This window comes from Cupressus sempervirens, chromosome 8, assembly GCF_028749045.1.
Source record: "Cupressus sempervirens isolate cs-2001-9-10 chromosome 8, ASM2874904v1, whole genome shotgun sequence".
In the NCBI taxonomy this organism is placed as follows: Eukaryota; Viridiplantae; Streptophyta; class Pinopsida; order Cupressales; family Cupressaceae; genus Cupressus; species Cupressus sempervirens.
Window position 1 is genome coordinate 32,303,819 of NC_143125.1, and position 19,955 is coordinate 32,323,773.

The window sequence follows — 19,955 nt, forward strand, 5'->3', positions numbered from 1 at the left end:
TTTTCCTCTAATTCTCTACTCTTTTCTACTGTTAAAGATTGGGCCCACTCATCTTGGTCAGAGTTAAGGGATATTTTCAATATTGATTTAGAATCAAAATGTTTTGTAGCTATTATTGATTCAAAAGCATCTAGAGATCTAGTGCATAAGAAAAAAGGTTGGTTTTGTTGTGGGTTTGGACTATTTACTATGATTTGGACTCCTAACTTTAAACCTCAATCACTTAAAATTCCTTTCAATTCCATAGTAGATTTCCTTTCCCTCTTTACCTCTTGAGTATAGGGATCCTTAGATTATTGAAATCTTTGTAAACAAGGTGGGAATCTTCCTCAAAGATGATCTTATACCTTATGATCAACCACATTTGGATGTGAGAATTTGTTTATTGATAGATATGCGGCAACCTCTTCCCTCTCGTTTGGCTGTAAATTATCAATGGGGTTTATGGGATCAATCAATCACAATATAGAATGAGAAAATAGTTCATAAGTTTCAAGATAGATTGGGTCATTTTAATTCTCAATGTCATCATTTAGTTCATGGCATATAGGATGTCTGTAAAGATTATAACACATGCCCTAATTAATGTGTACACAAAGCTCATTCAGAACCAATGTATAATATGGATATTATGGCTTCTTCTCAGTTTGTTTCTCCTCCAGTAAAAAACCAGGCTCTGGTTTCTTCCACAACAACCAAACTCTCTATATTTCTGTAGTTGGTCTTGCCCTTTATCTAATGTTTGTTAGATGGGCTGAAGGTTTCTCATGATCTCCCATCACTAAAGCCTTCTGTGCATTTCTCAGATTTGGATGGTTCAGAGCAGCCACATTCAGAATTACCATTAGTTTGTTACAAAATAAGGAATGTTCTTTCTAAGAGCCAGTATGCTGATTGGAAAACTCTTCAAATTGGAGATTATATTGTACCTATAATTTCTAACAATATAATATTTGGTATAGTAGAGGAAGAAGGATTCAATATAGAAAATCAAGAAAATAGTGATCTTGATGTATTAGTCAAAGAACTTTAGTACTAGAACAATCAAATCACCTCGAATAAAGCCTCTAGTTGTAAGCTAGTAAAATTTGTAGAAACTACATGTCAACAGAGAAAAAGGTTTCAGCTTTGGAATCATCCATTGACCAAGATCCATTAGGTGTTGAGAAGTGCATTTTTTAGCAAATGGCAATCAATTCTAATTTTCAACTTGAAGAGACAATATTGAGGGAACATGAGACTGACAAGGACCAACTTGAATCTCAATCTCAAAATATCCCAAATAGTATTGTGGATTATATTTTTCAATAAGTGGCTGATAAGTTAGATTTTCATCTTGGAGAGATAATTTTGAGGGAACTTAAGGCTTGTAAGTATCAATCTGAATCTAGTTTTTAGAATAATCTAAATAGTTTTGATCTTCATCAAACTTTCTCAAATTTTTAGTCTCCCTCTCTTCAACTACAGACTTCCAAGACACCCAAATCAAGAGGTTGTCCTAAGGGATCAAAGACTAGAATTGAGATTACCTTAGGTATTTTGACCACATTAGATGAATTTTTTTTTGTGAATAAGTGAGTGATGAGGAGAATAAATTATTCTCCTTGTCATCACTGAAAATTATCTGATGGAATGTTAGAGGCATAAATGCCTCTGACAAGAGAAGTAGGATTCACCAGTTTATAGAATCCATGAAAGCTGATATTGTGTTATTACAAGAGACAAAATTATCAAAAGAAACATTTAAAAAAAAAATGGTCAAATGGCCAAAGTGGTCCTCAATGCATTCTCCCAGTATTAGAGCTTCTAGTGGTCTTGCTATCCTAAGGAATCCATTAACAATTCAAGGACACCTTATTTAGCAACATGCAAATTGGAAAATGTTACAGGTGTTAGATTTTGATGTTTTTTTACAGGTGTTAGATTTTGATGTTTTTTTTTACTTTGATTAATGTTTATGGTCCTACCTCTACTCAAGAAAAGTTGAAAATTTGGGATAACTTAGAAATGTTAGTTCAGCTCCAAAAATCTCACCAAGTTATTCTTGGGGGTGATTTCAATGTGATATTGTATCAAAATGAGCAAGTTGGTGGCATTTTCCCACCCATTAAAACCATTTAGGATTTTGCTCAATTTGTTGAGAACAATGATTTAATGGATATTCAACCTTCTAATGGAAAGTTTACATGGACAAATAGGAGGTCTAGTTTTGCTCAAACTGTAGTTAGATTTGATAGGTTCCTTCTCTCTCGTGAATGGAAATTAGGTAATTTTCACTTTCAATCAAAGATATTGTCTTTGCCAAAATCTGATCACTTTCCAATTTCCATAAACATTGATCAATCTTCATCTCTAGACCATATTTAGAATAAGTCATCCTTTAAATTTGAAAGTATGTGGTTGCATCATCTACACTTTCTTCCACTTTTAAAACAATGGTGGATCAGTGCTCCTTTTGTTCTTGGGTCTAAAATGCATCAATTTGCCAACAAATTAAAACATGTCAAAGAGTAGATCAAAATTTGGAACCAACAAGTTTTTAAGAATGTTTTCAAGTAGAAAGAGGTCAAATTGAAACTAGAGGAAATTCATTGCTCCATTATCTAGTATGGGATGGATAGTGACACTTATGTTAAGCAAAAAGATCTTCAACATGAATGGGAGGAATTATGTAATAGGGAGGAAGAATATTGGAGACAAAAGTCTAGGGAAGTATGGTTAAAAAAATGAGACAAAAATACAAAATTTTTTCATGCTTCTACCTAGCAAAAATGGGCAGCTAAATCAAATTTTCAAATTATGGATTTAGAATCAGGTAATATCTTAACTAATGCCCAGTAAATCAGAGATGAAGGTTTCAAGTTCTTTGAGAATCTTCTTGCACCAAAAAATCACCCATCACCTTTGACCTTACAAGTTGAGGATTTCATTCAACACATACCTAGAATGGTATCCCCCATGGAGAATGCTAAGCTTTTGGCCCTATTCACCATTCAAGAAGTCTAAGAAGTAGTCTTCTCCTTCCCCCCAAAAAAAGGTCTAGGGCCAGATGGTTTTATCACTCTATTCTTTTAGAACTATTGGAAGTTTATTGCTTGGGATCTTTTAGCATCCATTGAGGAATCTAGAAAGTTTAAATCCATGCTAAAGTACTTCAACTCTAAAAACATTTTAATCAACCCAAAAACCAAGGAGCCCAAAACTTTTACAGATTTTTTCCCAATCTCACTTTGTAACTTGACATACAAAATCATTACTAAAGCTATTTATTTGTGACTTCAAAAAATTTTCCGACTCATAATTTCTCTCGAAAAAGGTAGCTTTGTTCCTGGTAGAGAAACAATGGAGGGTACAATGGTAGCTCACAAAGTCCTTCATTCCATCAATAGCAATCAATCCTCCAACTTTATTATCAAGTTAGACATGCAAAAGACATATGACAGAGTCTGATAGAAATTTCTTTTCCAAGTTCTTCAAAAAATGGGTTTCACTAAACATTGGTGTAAGTGGATTTGTAATGCCCTGCCCAGAGATCTTTGGAAACAAGAATGAAATATAAGCAAGATGAATTTTTTTTACAAGTGTAAGTGCACATGACAACAACATACATGGATCATAAAGATCGCAATAGAAGACTGACAATCATCCAACACCAAGGGATCTCCAAGCATCACCACTGACCAAAACATAACAACAAACATAAGAGATCCACCAAGCTGAAAAAAAAAGCTAACTTCTAAAAATTGGCTAAGTTTAAAATATTGAAGCCCTAAAATTTAGCTAAGTCTAAATTTTTAAAGCCCTGAAATTTCCTAGAATCCCTATCTTAGCTCATAGAGGTTTGGAACCTATCTCAAAAGATTCTTCGCATTTATTAAAATATATCTTATACTTAAATGATATATTTTAAACCCCTTAGGAAGTCTATTTTGAACTAGGAAGGTGAAAAACCAAAAAGGGTATCCAAAACCAACTTTCAAACTTTTTCCCAACAAGCCTACATACCCCCTATTTTCTACACAAATTCAATAGAATTTTCATGTGAAGATGTGCTTCATGCCTTGTGGAGAAGTACACTTTCACATGAGAAAGTGCATTTTTGCATGAGAAATCACTTTTCCAATAGCACAAATTGATGTCAAGTTTTGCGCCAAGAAGTGCAAAGCTGCATGAAGAAACCCAACATGCCACGCAAGGAGTTGCATTCTCACACAAGAAAGTACAATCTCATGCAAGATCTCAAATCAGCACACAAGAACAAAAAGTAGTAAAAATCTAAGGAAACTATGAAATAAAGTTCCTCCACACCAGGGAGTACCGGATCCACATTTCAAGGCAAGAAAACTCGAACCATAACTAAAGAATAGAAAGCTAGAAATAACATCCCAGCATCTATTCAAATAGAAAAGGAATGAATAGAAGGAAAACATCGTAGAGAGCTGAAAGCAACATCACAGTGAAAGGAAACAACAACTTAGTACACGGTTCCTCCCAACCATTAATAGCATCATAAGACCATTGCGGGTCCTAGCCATCCCCCGCGCATAACATCCCAAGCCACCAATCAAATTGTTGGTACTATAGTAATAGGGATGTCACTACTAAAACATGCTATAAACATAAGCATAAGAAAATCTAACATGCTAGTGGAAAGCATAAGATAATCCTACAAAGTAGATAACATCATCTATCACATGCTAATCATCAAAGTAAGGAAATGCATCAGTAAAAACATCATCTAAACATGATATACAAGCATTCCAATGACAACATAAAAACCACAAGAAAGCATACTCCAAAACCCTAAGTACCAAGTGTCGACATCCAACAATAGTCACACTAGAAAAAAAGACCATCTCTATACACTAGTCTCTAGCACTGGCGAAGGTAGCTATGCCTCCCAACTACATGGCACTCATAGGTCCACACCCATCATGCTGATGGAGATAATGATCCAACTAGAAACATATGCAGAACAACATCCATGGCTAACACACACACCAAGTAGTATGATGACTAAATCCAAGACATAGACAATGCATAAACTACAGGTCTTGGTCAAACATCTCAATGGGCTACTATGTAGGTGCTGACATCATGGAGAGTCACTTGGAATTGACAAGCCAAAGCTAGTATTGGTAGCTAGTCTTCTGAATAGAAGGTGCACAACCTAGGCAACAACTCTTCCCAATGGAAGGCAAACAACCAAAACATTTTATTATCTTATAATTATTACCACCCAAATGTTTTGATTTAGTTATCACTTATTTAAAACTTCTTCTACCAACCAATAAGAAATAATCTCTAGGTTGTAGGATAGAAGCCCCTCCATATGCTACCCTACCCTACCCATGCTCATCCAACGATGAGTTCCCATAGGCATGTAAACTTCCAACCCAACCCCAATGATCATAACTTCCAAAAATACCATGGAAGATTGGGCCCTACAGGTCACCCAATAAATGTACACATACGTACTCGCGTGTGGTGCACCACCATCATGAAGATCAACACAAGGACTAAATGAGGATAAAAACATAAAGTCACTCAATTGAAACAGACTCGGGAGGACAGATGCAACATGCATCCCAATGCAACATAAATTGCAATAGTGGTTTGATGGATATCCAAATAGATCATCCAAGTTCATGACCCACATTGTGCAAAGAAAACCTAAGGAAACAGGGTGGCACACAAAACAAGGCAAAAACCCCAAATTTTGGAAAAATTTTGAAATTAAAACCCATTTGGCCTTTAGGTGCAAAAACCTCAAAAATCCTAAAATAAATGAAATCAGACACCATATGCAAAAATGGGCAGCATAACAGCTCAATATCCCAAACCCCCATTCCAAAAAAAGGGAAAACATTCATACCTGACCAACCAGGGAAAACCAACAAACAAAAATGGAGGGGAACCCTAGGTCTCAGCCTCCTAACATTCTACTACAAGAAACGAAAGTTGAAACAGAGTAAAAAGAATAAAATGGGAAGGCCCTACCTGACAACAAAAGGGGCAGAAACTGAAACCTGCACAATAAAATAAATAACCTATCAAATCTACTGAAAGTGATGGAAAAGCATAAACTCCCTAAGCCAGATCCAATGAGACTAACCTCATGAAAAACCCATGCTCACAGCTCCTAGAATGAACAAAATTCAAATCCTTCAGAAGAGGATTCTCAAAAAGATTTCAAAATTCTCCAATTCAAATTAGAAAAAAGTGAGTAATTAAATTCCTCTTTCAACACTTATTCACTTTTTGAGTGAATAGTCGATTAGGGAAAATAGCCAACTATAGTAGCTAGACTCCAAATCGACCCAAATGAAAACAAGTTATTCTCCATAACGGAAATTCACCTAAGGCAAAGCTGCTAGAAATTAAATCCAAAAAGATTTAAAATCCAAAAACCCAAAACCACAAAAAATCACTTAACACTATTGTGACAATGTAGACTTCTAAATGCACAGACATGCTCACTAGTCTAAACATATAATGCATATGAGTTTGGATTTACTAATCACCAAAAGGTTTTAATTTAAAACACTTAAATAAGGATACATCAACCATATAGGGATGACATTGGTAAAATATGAATGAATGAATCACTAACTCCATGTGCCACTGCCAAGGATATAATTCTTGCACACTAAAATACATGATAAAGTGTAATTGCATACAATATCATAGCCAAAGCAACATGTATTAAAAATACCTATTTAATCCATTTACATCACTCACATTTGCAAAAAGCATAAAGATACAAGAATGAAGTAAATAACCAAGGCATAAAATTCATCTCATAACATAACCAACAAATATGTCCAATAAACCATCTAACTAGATATCATCATAGATCTATTGTCATCTCATAACATAACCAACAAATATGTCCAATAAACCATCTAACCAAATATAATCATAGATCTATTGTCATCTCAAATAACATCAACATGCAGATATGATAAACTGAACAATACAGCAGTAAGATATCTATGGTACTAAATCCAAGTATAACATCTGACCCTTGGGTCATCAAAAAATGCATATAAATAGAGTATCAAGTATCTCTCAAATCAAAATAGACAAGGTACAAATTGAAAGCATGAGAGGCACTACATCCTCCCCAAATAGCATAGGCTTACTCTTGGAAGCCAACAAAAATATAGGGGTACAATCCCCTCAATCATGTAGCATCCTCCCAAGTTGTAGAGGTCTCATCGCTCGGGTCCAATTGGTCCCTTACCTGCTCTATGTCTCGACCTTGTAAGATTAGCCTCCAGTGTTGTAGGATACGAATGGGCTCCAAAGTAAGTTTCTTATCTAGTACTTGCAAAACATCCTAATCAAGAAGATGGGTCACATCCAAAATATACTGCCTCAAAAATAGAAACATGAAAAACATTGTGGATGCATGAAAGGCTAGGTGGTAATGCTAGTTGATAAGCAACAGGACCAATCCTCTCGTGGATCTCAACACGTTTGACAAAACATGGTGCCAACTTAGATCCTTTCCCATAATGGATGTGGTTCTTCCTTGGATGCACTCTTAAAAACACCCTATCACCAATAGAAAAGTGACAATCCAACCTATGGGCATCTACATACTTCTTCTACCTATCCTAAGTAGTAAGAAAATGCTCCCTAATGCAAACAACCTACTACTCCATATCCTGAAGCATTTTTAGACCCAAAAGAACTTAGTCCTCTAAATGATCCCAACTCAGAGGGGTACGACATGGTCTACTGTACAAGGCCTGAAAAGGTGACATGCCAAGAGAACTATGATACCCATTGTCGTATGCAAACTCCACAAGGTACAAATAGTCCTCCCACTTCACCTGCCTATCCATAACTTACATGTGAAGCATATCCTTCAAAACTTGATTCACTCTCTCAGTTTGACCATTGGTCTCTAGGTGATAAGCTGGACTGAAATTGAACTGCATCCACAAAGCATGCTGGAGAGATGTCCACAGTGCATAAGTAAAACCTAGATCTCTATCCAAAATAATCTAATGAGGAATCCCATGCAAATGAACAATATCTTCCAAGAAAACATGTGCTACCAAAGAAGCTATGTAGGATGCTCTCATGGGTGAAAAATGTGTTACCTTAGACAACTTGTCCACTGTCACCATGATATAATCATGTCTTCGTGATGACATTGGCAACCCTATGATAAAATAAAGAGATATCATATCTCACTTCCACTTTGGAATGGTATGTGGTTGGAAAAGACCTGCCAGATGCTGATTCTTTGCTTTCACTCTTTGGTACTCAAGAAATCTAGCAAAAAAATTAGCAACATTGGGTCTCATCCCTGCCCAAAAGTATAGCTGTTTGAGATAAGCATGCATCTTCTTGACTCTAGGATGTACGAAATATGGTGTACGATGCACTTCAGACAAAACCAAGGTACAAAGATCACTCAAAATAGGTACATAGATATGCCCCATGTGACACTGTAGTCCATTAGACTCAAGCACATAACTTGAAAATCTCCCCTCAAGGGTACGTCCAGACTCGATGTCCTCCCTCACCTCCTGATACCAAGTGTTACTAGGAAAATCCTCCAAGATACGGCTTCGCAAATCCACTCCCATTGACATCACTAATATGTCATGTCACTTCCTACTCAAAGCATTTGTGATGAAATTCTCCTTCCCCTTAATATAATGAACATCAAAGTCATACTCGCATAAGAACTCCATCTAGTGACAATGTCGTGCATTCAGGTTTGGCTAAGTAAAGATATACTGCAAGCTCCTATGATCACTATGCAACTCAAACCTATGTCCCAAAAGAAAATGACTTCAATGGAAAAGGGCATGCACTATGGCCATGAGTTCCAAATCATGAGTGGGGTAGTTAAGCTCATGGTCCTTGAGTTTTCTAGACTCAAATGCAATCAATTGAGCATCCTATATTAACACTGCACCCATGCCTTCCAAAGAAGCACCTGTGCAAACCATGAAATCACCTATAGGACAGGGACTACAAGGATTGGTGCACTGGTCAAACACTCCTTAAGAGCATTAAATGTTACCTAGCACTAGTCTGAACAAACAAACTTCTTCCCTTTCCTCTAAAGAGAAGTGATGGGATGAGCTACTTGTGATAAATCCTTCACAAAGCGATGGTAGTAGCCTACCAATCCCATAAAACTACAAATTTATAAGACATTAGTGGGTACCAACCAATCCATGATAGCAAAAATCTTTTTCGGGTCCACTAAAATTCCATCACTTGTAATGACGTGTCCTAAATACTTCACCTTAGACTGGAAGAACCCACATTTACTAAAGTTTCCATATAATTGATGGTCTCTCAAGCATGGCACTACCTAAAGTAAATGGACTTCATGCTCCTCCACAATCTTGGAATAGATCAATATGTCATCCAAGAAAATAATGACACACTAATCAAGGTAAGTGTGAAATACACCATTCATCAAACTCATAAATATTGATGGCACATTGGTTAACCTAAAGGGCACAACTGTGAACTCATAGTGTGCATACCATGTACAAAAAGCTATTTGATGAATATCAATATCCTAGATATGAAGCTGATGGTATCCTAATTTAAGATCAATCTTTGAGAACACTCGATCTCCCTTCATCTAATCGAACAAGTCATCTATCCTCAGCAAAGGATAACAGGTCTTCACTATCACCTTATTCAACTACTGGTAGTCAATGCACAAATGCAATGAACCATCCTTCTTCTTCATGAAGATGACTAGTGCATCCCACATGGATACACTAGGATGAATATGGCCCTTGGCCAACAATTTCCTCCAACTACAATTTGAGCTCACTCAACTCTTGAGTAGTCATGTGGTAAGGAGCTCATGAAATTAGTTCCACTCCTGTTACAAGGTCAACCTAAAAATCAATTTCACATTGCAATGGCATACTTGGAATCTCACCAGGAAACACATTGACATACTCATGAAGGAGTGGGTGATCATCAAGAGTCACTGCATGGCTCTCAGGTTCCTCAAGATCATAGAGAGACACAAGAAACAATTGGAAACCCTTCTGCACACTCCACTTTAGCTGATTAGATGAGATCATATGAAGCAAGACTGGTCTCTGAATTCTCAAAAGTTCCACTTGCCCACCTATGTCATCAACACACTGTACCACCTTATAATGGCAATTGATACTCACTTGATGGGTGGCTAACCAATCCATGCCCAATTCAATGTCATACGATCCCAGTGGTATAATGCATAAATCCACTGTGGTGGTGAAGGTTCCCAAATTCAAACTACAACCTTTGACCAATGAGTCAATGGCCACTTTGGAACCCATGGCTAACTCAACTTGCCACCTATCAACCTGATGCATTACCACTAGCCCACATTGTTGAACAAGAGATGGTGAAATGAAAGAATTAGAAGCACTAGAGTCAAACAAAACTGAAGTTAAAATACCATGTAACATACCTATAGCCTCGACTACCATACTTTGATGCTTAGCTTGATGATAGTCAACTATCACAAAGACTCTATGATTCCTACCCACATCTCCTACAGTAGGCTTAGATCTTGTTGTGCCCTTAATAGGTCTTATAGATGGTTTTATGGAAAACTCAAATGATTTATGGCCAGGCTGGCCACAATAATATTAGTTCCTAGTAAAGTTGGGGCTTGTCCTATGACCACCTTGAGTAGCGATAGGATATGGTGCACTACCCTTGCTAGAATTCTACTGAGCACTCTGAGGAGGATGATCCTACTATGATTTCTATCCTCAATTCTAGTGATCTCCTTTCTTATTTGAGGTACTTGAATATTGCCCCCCTTTAGCCTTATGTCAATAACGACCTTTCTTACCACCTTGAGGGGGTTCTGATTGGGCTTGACCCTTCCTAGTGGATTGAGAATATTGAGTATCTTGACCTAAATTCCTTGCACTTTGGTTCTAAGAACTAGATCTACTACTAAATCCTCTAGCTAGATTTTTCTCTACAATATGTGCTTTCTCAACAGTAAGAACAATAGTCCTAGGCTGATGCATATGAACTTCTCCAATGAGGGAGTCCTTAAGGCCTCAGATGAAATTATGAGCTAAGAGTAAATCATCATTGTTATAGCATGAGTACTACCTAAGTTCAAATACTAATCCACTATCATGTTCCCTTACTAGATTGCTTAGAACTCATTAGCATGGGCCTCTCTAAATTGAGGAGATAAGAATCTCTCTTGAAACCTCTCCTCAAAGATCTCCTAGGTGAGATCAGCAACACTAACCTAAATATTCTGACTCTCAATATTCCACCAAATGGATGCATGGTCCTTCAACTGCATAATTGCACAACATGCCCTCATGTTGGTTGAATATGGATACATGGTGAAGAAGTACTCCATGTCCAACAACCAAGTCTTAGCCTTGAGGCTACTTCCCTTGCCCTCATACACTGGTGGTCTAGATTATTGAAAGGACTTCATGATATCCAACCTAATAGAATCCTCACTGTCATGGTCCCTACAACCCTAATGGTGCCTTCTACCACCTAGTGGAGTACGAGAACATTCACATTCACGTTCCTCCTCTGTATGCTCTAAATGATGGGAATCTCCATGATGAGATCCCTCTTCATGATCATGATCCTATTAGTGCTCCTCAACATGAAGGCCCAACTAAGCAAGAATTTCCTGAAGCATTGGCATCAATGCTCCCATGACATTCTGATTAGCATTACCTTGTTCTCCCTCTCCTTCCTGCCATCCCTCCTCACAGTGTTCATTTCCATGGGTACCACTACAGGTACCACCATGGCCATTAGGTCTACATGTAGGAGGCATCACTATGGAAACAATCAAGATAATGTTAGAATAATTGGATCACAAGCATAAGAGTCAAAACCATGAACAACAAGGTATATCAAAATAAAAACATAATATAATAGTACACAATGGAAAACAAAACCATAGTGGAAGCATAACACCAAAATCCCAATGTTTCAACATGGGCTTTGATACTAGATGTAATGCCCCACTTAGAGATCCTTGGAAACAAGGATGAAATATAAGCAAGATAATTTTTTTTTACAAGTGTAAGTGCACATGACAATAACATACATGGATCACAAAGATCACAATGAAAGACTAACAATCATCCAACACCAATGGATCTCCAAGCATTACCACTGACCAAAACATAAAAAGAAACATAAGAGATCCACCAAGCTAAAAGATAAAAGATGACTTCTAGAAATTGGCTAAGTCTAAAATCCTAAAGCCCTAAAATTTGGCTAAGTCTAAATATCTGAAGCCATAAAATTTCCTAGAATCTTTATTTTAGCTCGTAGAGGTTTGGAATCTATCTAGAAAGATTCTTCACATATATTAAAATATATCTTAAGTATAAGGAATTAAATATATGTTAACTTATACTTAAATGATATATTTTAAACCCCTTAGGATGTTTTTTTTGAACTAGGAAGGTGAAAAACCAAAAAGGGTATCCGAAACCAACTTTCAAACTTTTTTCCCAAAAAGCCTAGACAGCCCCTATTTTCCACACAAAGCCAACAAAGTGCTAGTTTTTGTGCAAAGATGTGCTGCATGCCTCACGAAGAAGTGCACTTTCATACAAGAAAGTGCATTTTACAGTGAGAAAGCACTTTTCCAATAGCACAAATTGATGTCAGGTTTTGCACAAGGAAGTGCAAAGCTATGTGAAGAAACACAACATGCCACACGAGGACTTGCATTGTCACATGAGAAAGAACAATCTCATGTGAGATCTCAAATCAACATGCAAGAACAAAAAGTACTAAAAAGCTAAGAAAACTACGAAATAAAGTTCTTCCACACTAGGGAGTACTAGATCCACATTTCAAGGCAAGAACACTTGAACCATAACTAAAGAATGAAAAGCTAGAAATAACATCCCACTATCTATTCAAATTGCAAAGGAAAGAATAGAAGGAAAACATCATAGAGAACTGAAAGCAACATCGTAGTGAAAGGAAAAAACAACTAAGCACGTGATTCCTCCCAACTGTCAATAGCATCATAAGACCATCATGGGTCCTAACCATCCCCCACGCATAACATCCCAAGCCACCAATCAGATTGTTGATACTATTGTAATAGGGATGTCACTACTAAAACATGCTACAAACATAAGCGTAAGGAAATCTAACATGCTAGTGGAAAGCATAAGATAATCCTACAAAGTAGATAACATCACCTATCACATGCTAATAATCAATGTAAGGAAGTGCGTCAGTAAAAAAATCATCTAAACATGATATACAAGCATTCCAATGATAGTATAAAAACCACAAGAAAGCATACTCCAAAACCTAAAGTACCAAGTGTCGACATCCAGCAACTGTTGCACTAGAACAAAATACTATCTCTATACACTAGTCCCTAGCAGTGGTGAAGGTAGCTTCACCTCCCAACCATGTGGCACCCATAGGTCCACATCTACCATGCTAATGGAGATAATGATCCAACCAGAAACACAAGCAAAACAACATCCATGGCTAACACACACGCCAAGTAGTATGATGACTAAATCCAATACATAGACAATGCATAAACTATAGGTCCTGGTTAGACATCTCAATGGGCTACTACATAGGGTCTGACATCATGGAGAGTCACTTGGCATTAATAATCCCAAGCTAGTATTGGTAGCTACTCTTCTCAATAGAACGTGCACAACCTAGGTAGTAACTCTTCCCAACAAAAAGGCACACAACCCAAACATTTTATTATCTTATAATTATTACCACCCAAATTTTTTAATTTAGTTATCACTTATTTGAAACTTCTTCTACCAACCAACAAGAAATAGTCACCAGGTTGTAGGATGGAAGCCCCTTCATATGCCACCCTACCCTACCCATGCTCATCCAATGATGAGTGCTCGTAGGCATGCAAACTCCCAACCCAACCCCAATGATCATAACTTTCAGAAATACCATGGAAGATCGAGCCTTGTAGGTCACCCAAAATGTACACATACGTACTCGTGTGTGGTGCACCACCATCACAAAGATCAACACAAGGAATAGATAAGGACAGAAATATAAATTTACTCAACCAAAAAAACTCGGGAGGATGAACGCAACATGCATCCCAATGCAACATAAAGTGGAATAGTGGTCTGACGGATATCCAAATAGATCATCCAACTCCATGACCCACATTGTGTCAAGAAAATATGAGGAAACAAGGTCGCACACAAAATGAGGCAAAAATCCCAAATTTTGGAAAACTTCCAAAATTAAAACCCATTTGGCCTTTGGGTGCAAAAACCACAAAAATCCAAAAAATAAATGAAATCAGACACTGCAAAAATGGCCAGCATAATGACACAAAATCCCAAACCCCCATTCCAAAAATAGGGAAAGTGTTCATACCCAACCAATCAAGCAGAACTAAGAAAAAGAAATGAAGGGGAGCACTAGTTCTCAGCCTCCTAACATATTACTATAAGAAATGAAAGCTAAAATAGAGTAAAAGAAATAAAATGGGAAGGCCCTACCTAATAGCAAAAGGGGTAGAAACTAAAACCTACATAATAAAATAAATAACCTGTCAAATCTACTGATAGTGATGGCAAAGCATAAACTCCCTGAGCCAGATCTAATGAGACTGACCTTGCGAAAAACCCATGCTCACAACTCCCAGAATGAACAAAATTTGAATCCTTTAGAAGAGGATTCTCAAAAAGCTCTCCAAATTCATCAATTCAAATTAGAAAAAAGTGAGTAATTAAATTCCTCTTTCAATGCTTATTCACTTTTTGAGTGAGTAGTCGATTAGGGCAAGTAGCCAACTATAGTAGCTAGACTCCAAATTGACCCAAACAAAAATAGATTATTCTCTATAATGGAAATTCACCTAAGGCAAAGCTGCCAGAAATTAAATCTGAAAAGGTTTAAACCCAAAATCATAGAAAATAACTTAACACTATTGCGATAATGTGAACTTTGAAATGCACAGACACACTCACTGGTCTAAACACATAATGCAGATGAGTTTGGATTTACTAATCACCAAAAGGTTTTAATTTAAAATAATTAAATAAGGATACGTCGACCATATAGGGATGACATTGGTAAAATATGAATAGTTGAATCACTAACTCCATGTGCCACTGCCAGGGATATAATTCTTGCACACTAAAATACATGATCAAGTGTAATTGCATATAATATCATAGCCAAAGAAACATGTATTAAAAATACCTATTTAATCTATTTACATCACTCACATTCACAAAAAGCATAAAGATACAAGAATGAAGTAAATAACCATGGGATAAAATTCATCTCATAACATAACCAACAAATATGTCCAATAAACCATCTAACCAGATATCATCATAGATCTACTACCATCTCAAATAACATCAACATGCAAATATGATAAACTGAACAGTATAGAAGTAATGCATCTATGGTACTAAATCCAAGTATAATATCCGACCCTTAGTTCATCACAAAAAATAGAGTATCAGGTATCTATCAAATCAAAATAGACAAGGTAAAAACTACAAACACGAGAGGTACTACATGATTAAAGCTTGCATTTTGGGGGCTTGGTTTTTAGTTATTATTAATAGATCGGCATTAGGCTTCTTCCCTTCCATGCAAGGTGTCTGGCAAGGTGATCCTCTTTCATCATCTTTATTTATTATCATGGTTGAAGCTCTTAGTAGGACCATTAAGTACCTTCATTTATCTAACAAGTGGAAAGGAGCAAAAATTGAGGGTACATCAATTTCTATCATGCATTCTTTATTTGTTGATGACACATTACTGTTTGGTACTTCACTAGTTTTAGAGGATAAGCAGATAAATAAAGTTTTAGAGCAATATTTAGAAATTTTAGGGCAAAAAATAAATCCTTAAAAGTAAAATTTTTTCTTATTTAATACAAAGAAAGTTATATTAGACAAGATAGTGCATATTTTGGGGTTTTCTAAGGACTTTTTACCTTCCACTTATCTAGGGATCCCCTTTTTTATGGGATCCAATAAGAAAAGCTTTTGGGATGGCGTCCTCCAAAGAATTAAGAGCAAAATTGTCTCTTAGAAAGTAAGATGGTTGTCATTGTTAGGCAAAATATTGCTTATTAAGTTAGTTCTTTCTGCAATACCAAACTACTACTTGGCAGTCATGCAAGCATCGTCTTCTGTCATTTAACAAATTCATAAACTTATTAGGGGTTTTTCATGGACTAGAAATTTGACAAATGAAAAGAAAATTCCACTTATTTCTCTCCAAGACATGGCACATATTCCTACTTTAGGAGGGGCTAGAATTCATGATTTGACAACAAGGAATAAAGTGTTTGGAGGTAAGCTGGCTTGGCATATATATACTAAGTCACAGTCAGTATGGTGTGAAATAATGCAACAAAAATATTTAGATAATAACAATCCACACAAAATATTCTCCATGTTGGATCCTCCTAAGGGGTTTTCTATTTGGGATTTCATGATTGCATCTAGAGACATTTTTCTTAAGTACATTTCTTGGGAATTAAATTGCGGTGATAAGATCAACTTTTGGGGTGATTCCTAGAATGGACAACCTCATTTAATTGCAACATGAAATATTCAAAAAATTGTGTTAGTTACAGATGCAAAATGGGGTAAACTTGTTATTCACTTTATGGATGCAGTTTGTATTTTTTCAAAGAAAGTTATATGGAAAGATCCAAATAAGCTCCCTTTAGATACTCAGTGTAAACAATGGCTTCAATCTATTTTCTCAAAAATATAGGCTTTTGTGTCAAAGATTGAGGATTGGTTATTGTGGATTCCAGCTAAGAATGGTAATTATTTAATTAAGGAAGGCTAAAAACTTTTCCAACAAGTCGAGATGGAAAAATCCCCTTCTCAAGCCTTCATGTTCTGCTGGAACAAGGCAGTGTTACCTAAGGCTAGGTGCTTTGCATGGCTAGCAATTAAACACATGATTCTAAAAAGTGATTGGTTGGTTAGGTTAAATATTGATCCTCCTTTTAAATATGTTTTATATGAAGAAGAATATGAATCATTTGATCATCTATTTGCAAGATTCCATTTTTCATATCAATGCTGGACATTTATTTTAAACAAATTAAATTATTCTACTCAATTAAAAAATAACATTTGGGACATCTTTCAGGCCTAGCCAGTTCTTTACCTCAATGCCCTATTTGTAGCGATATGGAAATGTGCTCTAACACTAGTAATTTGGGCAATTTGGTGGGAAAGAAATAAAAGGATTTTTAGAAAAGAAGTGTCATCTCTAGATAGAGTGTTCCAAACCATTGAAAATTTGATTTCATAATTTACTAATGCAAGTGTTAATAGATGTAAATTTAATCCAATTCTCAGTTCATGGGATGGAGGTATCGTTCAAGAATGGAAATCAATATTTATTCCATTAGGATCTAGTCCATCTTCAAAATTATAAACAAGTATAGATAGATCTACAATTAAATGGCAACCTCCTATGCCTGGATTTGTCAAGCTCAATTTTGATGGGGCATCTAGAGGAAATCTAGGCCAATTGGGATTGGGAGCATGCATTAGAGATAGTACTGGTAAAGTGCTTGCACTTACAAAAACACCCTTATCCATAGGAACTAATAATATAGCTAAGGCTCAACCATGGCTTTTAGGATTAATTCTTGCCAAGAAGGGGAATTTTCATCATGTGCAGATAGAAGGTGATTCTCAAGTATAATATCAGCTTGTATCAAGAGACAATCATCTTCTTAGCAACTTAAGTATGTGCTTCAAAAAATTTGGAATATAATTGATCAGCTTCATGAGGTTACATTATCACACACATATAGAGAGGGGACTAGAGTTTCCGATTATCTTCCTAATTTAGGTTGCAATGGGATCACAATTTTTACATTATAGTCTTCCACATTCATTGAGCATTACAAAGATTTGTAGAAATTGATTTATAATGAGATAGTGAACTATTGGTAGTAATTGGTTTTTACTCATATTTGCATTGATGATATTGCAGTGAATTCTTAGTCTTTTTCGAGTTCCAATATTCATGCTGAGCTTCAGCACATGCCGAGAGCTAGTACTTGTCGAGCTCTAGTGCTTGCCGAGTAAGGTAGGGTGATGTTCTTGTCAAGTTACTTGGGCATACTATTTATCAAGTGATCTTGGGCTGAGTGTTGACTGAGTTGTTTGATTCTTATCGAGTGACTTAGGTCAGTGAAGACCGAATGTTTGCCAGTGACCAAGTGGTGGTGTGTTGGTCAAATTCCTGACGGGTGCCTGTCAAGCAAGGTAGGGTGATGATCTTGCTAAGTTACTCCAGTATAGTGTTTACTGAGTGATCTTGGGCTTAGTGTTGACTGAGCTTTTTATCATAGTGTCTTATTGAGTGACTCGGGTCAATGATAATTGAGTTTTTTCTAGGCATGAAGTGGTGGTGTGATGACTGTGTTCCTATCAGGCATAAAGTAGAAGTGTGCTAAAAGAAAGAGGCAGCAATGACTAAGTGGGGCAGTGTTGGCCGAGTGACTGGATGTCACTGAGTTGTAATCAACTGGCAACTTGTATGAGTCAGAATTAAGTACAAATTATTAATTATTCTAGCATGTTTGATGTTATGGTAATTCCTACAAATTCCTTCCTAACTACCTAGTGTCATGTAAGCTATTTTCACCTAGGTATGATTTGGCTTCACTTTGGCCGTGTGGTTTTTACACATGGCAAGATCAATACAGAGATGAACTTTGTAATTTTTTCACAATGTTTTCTGATCCTTCTTTATGATTGGCATGTATTTACATCAAGGGAACATTTATTATACTGCATGGGTACTATGAAGATATTTTATTTTGGTTTTAAAAATGGAAACAATGGCCTATTTTTTTTTATATATTGATGGAGTTGAGTTATATCTAATATACCTTACTCAAAAATGTCTTTGCCTTTAGAGTTATGTACCTAGAGCGAATCATGCAATCAATTTCACTAGTCTCTGTTGCCCAAAGATTATCATATATGGATTAACCCCAGTGTCAATGAAGTTGTTCTGCCCCTATGTATTGATGATACAATCATGAAAAAGATGTTCTACATCAAGCCTCCATCAATTTTTTGAGGTATTCAGAAAGTTATTGGTGAAGAAATTATATGCCTTTCTGTGAAACATTTCCTATACCTATCAAATGTTGTGTCCATCTTTCTTTCAAATGCTATGGATTTGTTACAGTTGGTTCATTTGCTAGAAATTTTGGTGGCAAAAGTGCTACTTCCTCAATTTTGGAATGAAAATAAACTTACACATGCCATGCAGCAGTATGATCTTTGGTCTAGGCATGCATTAGTGGGTGATCTCTTCCAACTGTCTTAGTTATTAAGGTGACATGAATACATGGTCATGTTTGATGATCTTCAGAAAGCCTTCAAAAAATGGAATCCTTGCATTATAAAATTTTCTCTCTAAACTACTGCACGGGCTTTGGGTCACAGTCTGGAAGAAAGAGTTAGGCATACTAGTTTTTCTATATTGGATTTGTTGAGTTTATCCAACTTTGACTATGAGATTCATCAAGGGACTCCTTCAAGTGCTCTCTAAGAGTTTGGGTCTGATTTGTAGGATGACATAGTCATTACTAATTGAGTCCATTGGTAGAAACCTCCTATCATAGATGCTACAGTTGATGTTGCTGCTAGTTTGGGATCAAATTGGGAGGTTGTACCAGTGACAAGTTTGGTTTTCAGGTGGGGAAATTCTCTGCAAATTGGTTTGACCTCAACTTCTACTGATGTTGTTTCTTGTTGATGCAGAGCCACACCTTGGAAATCTCAGGAGGAATCAGTCACTCAACTGAGTTGCTTCAAGGGGCATCTACAACCTTCAGGATCACACACGATATATTATAACCACCCATTGTGATTTGAACCAACTGTTCTTATCATTATTATTATTATGAAAACACAACT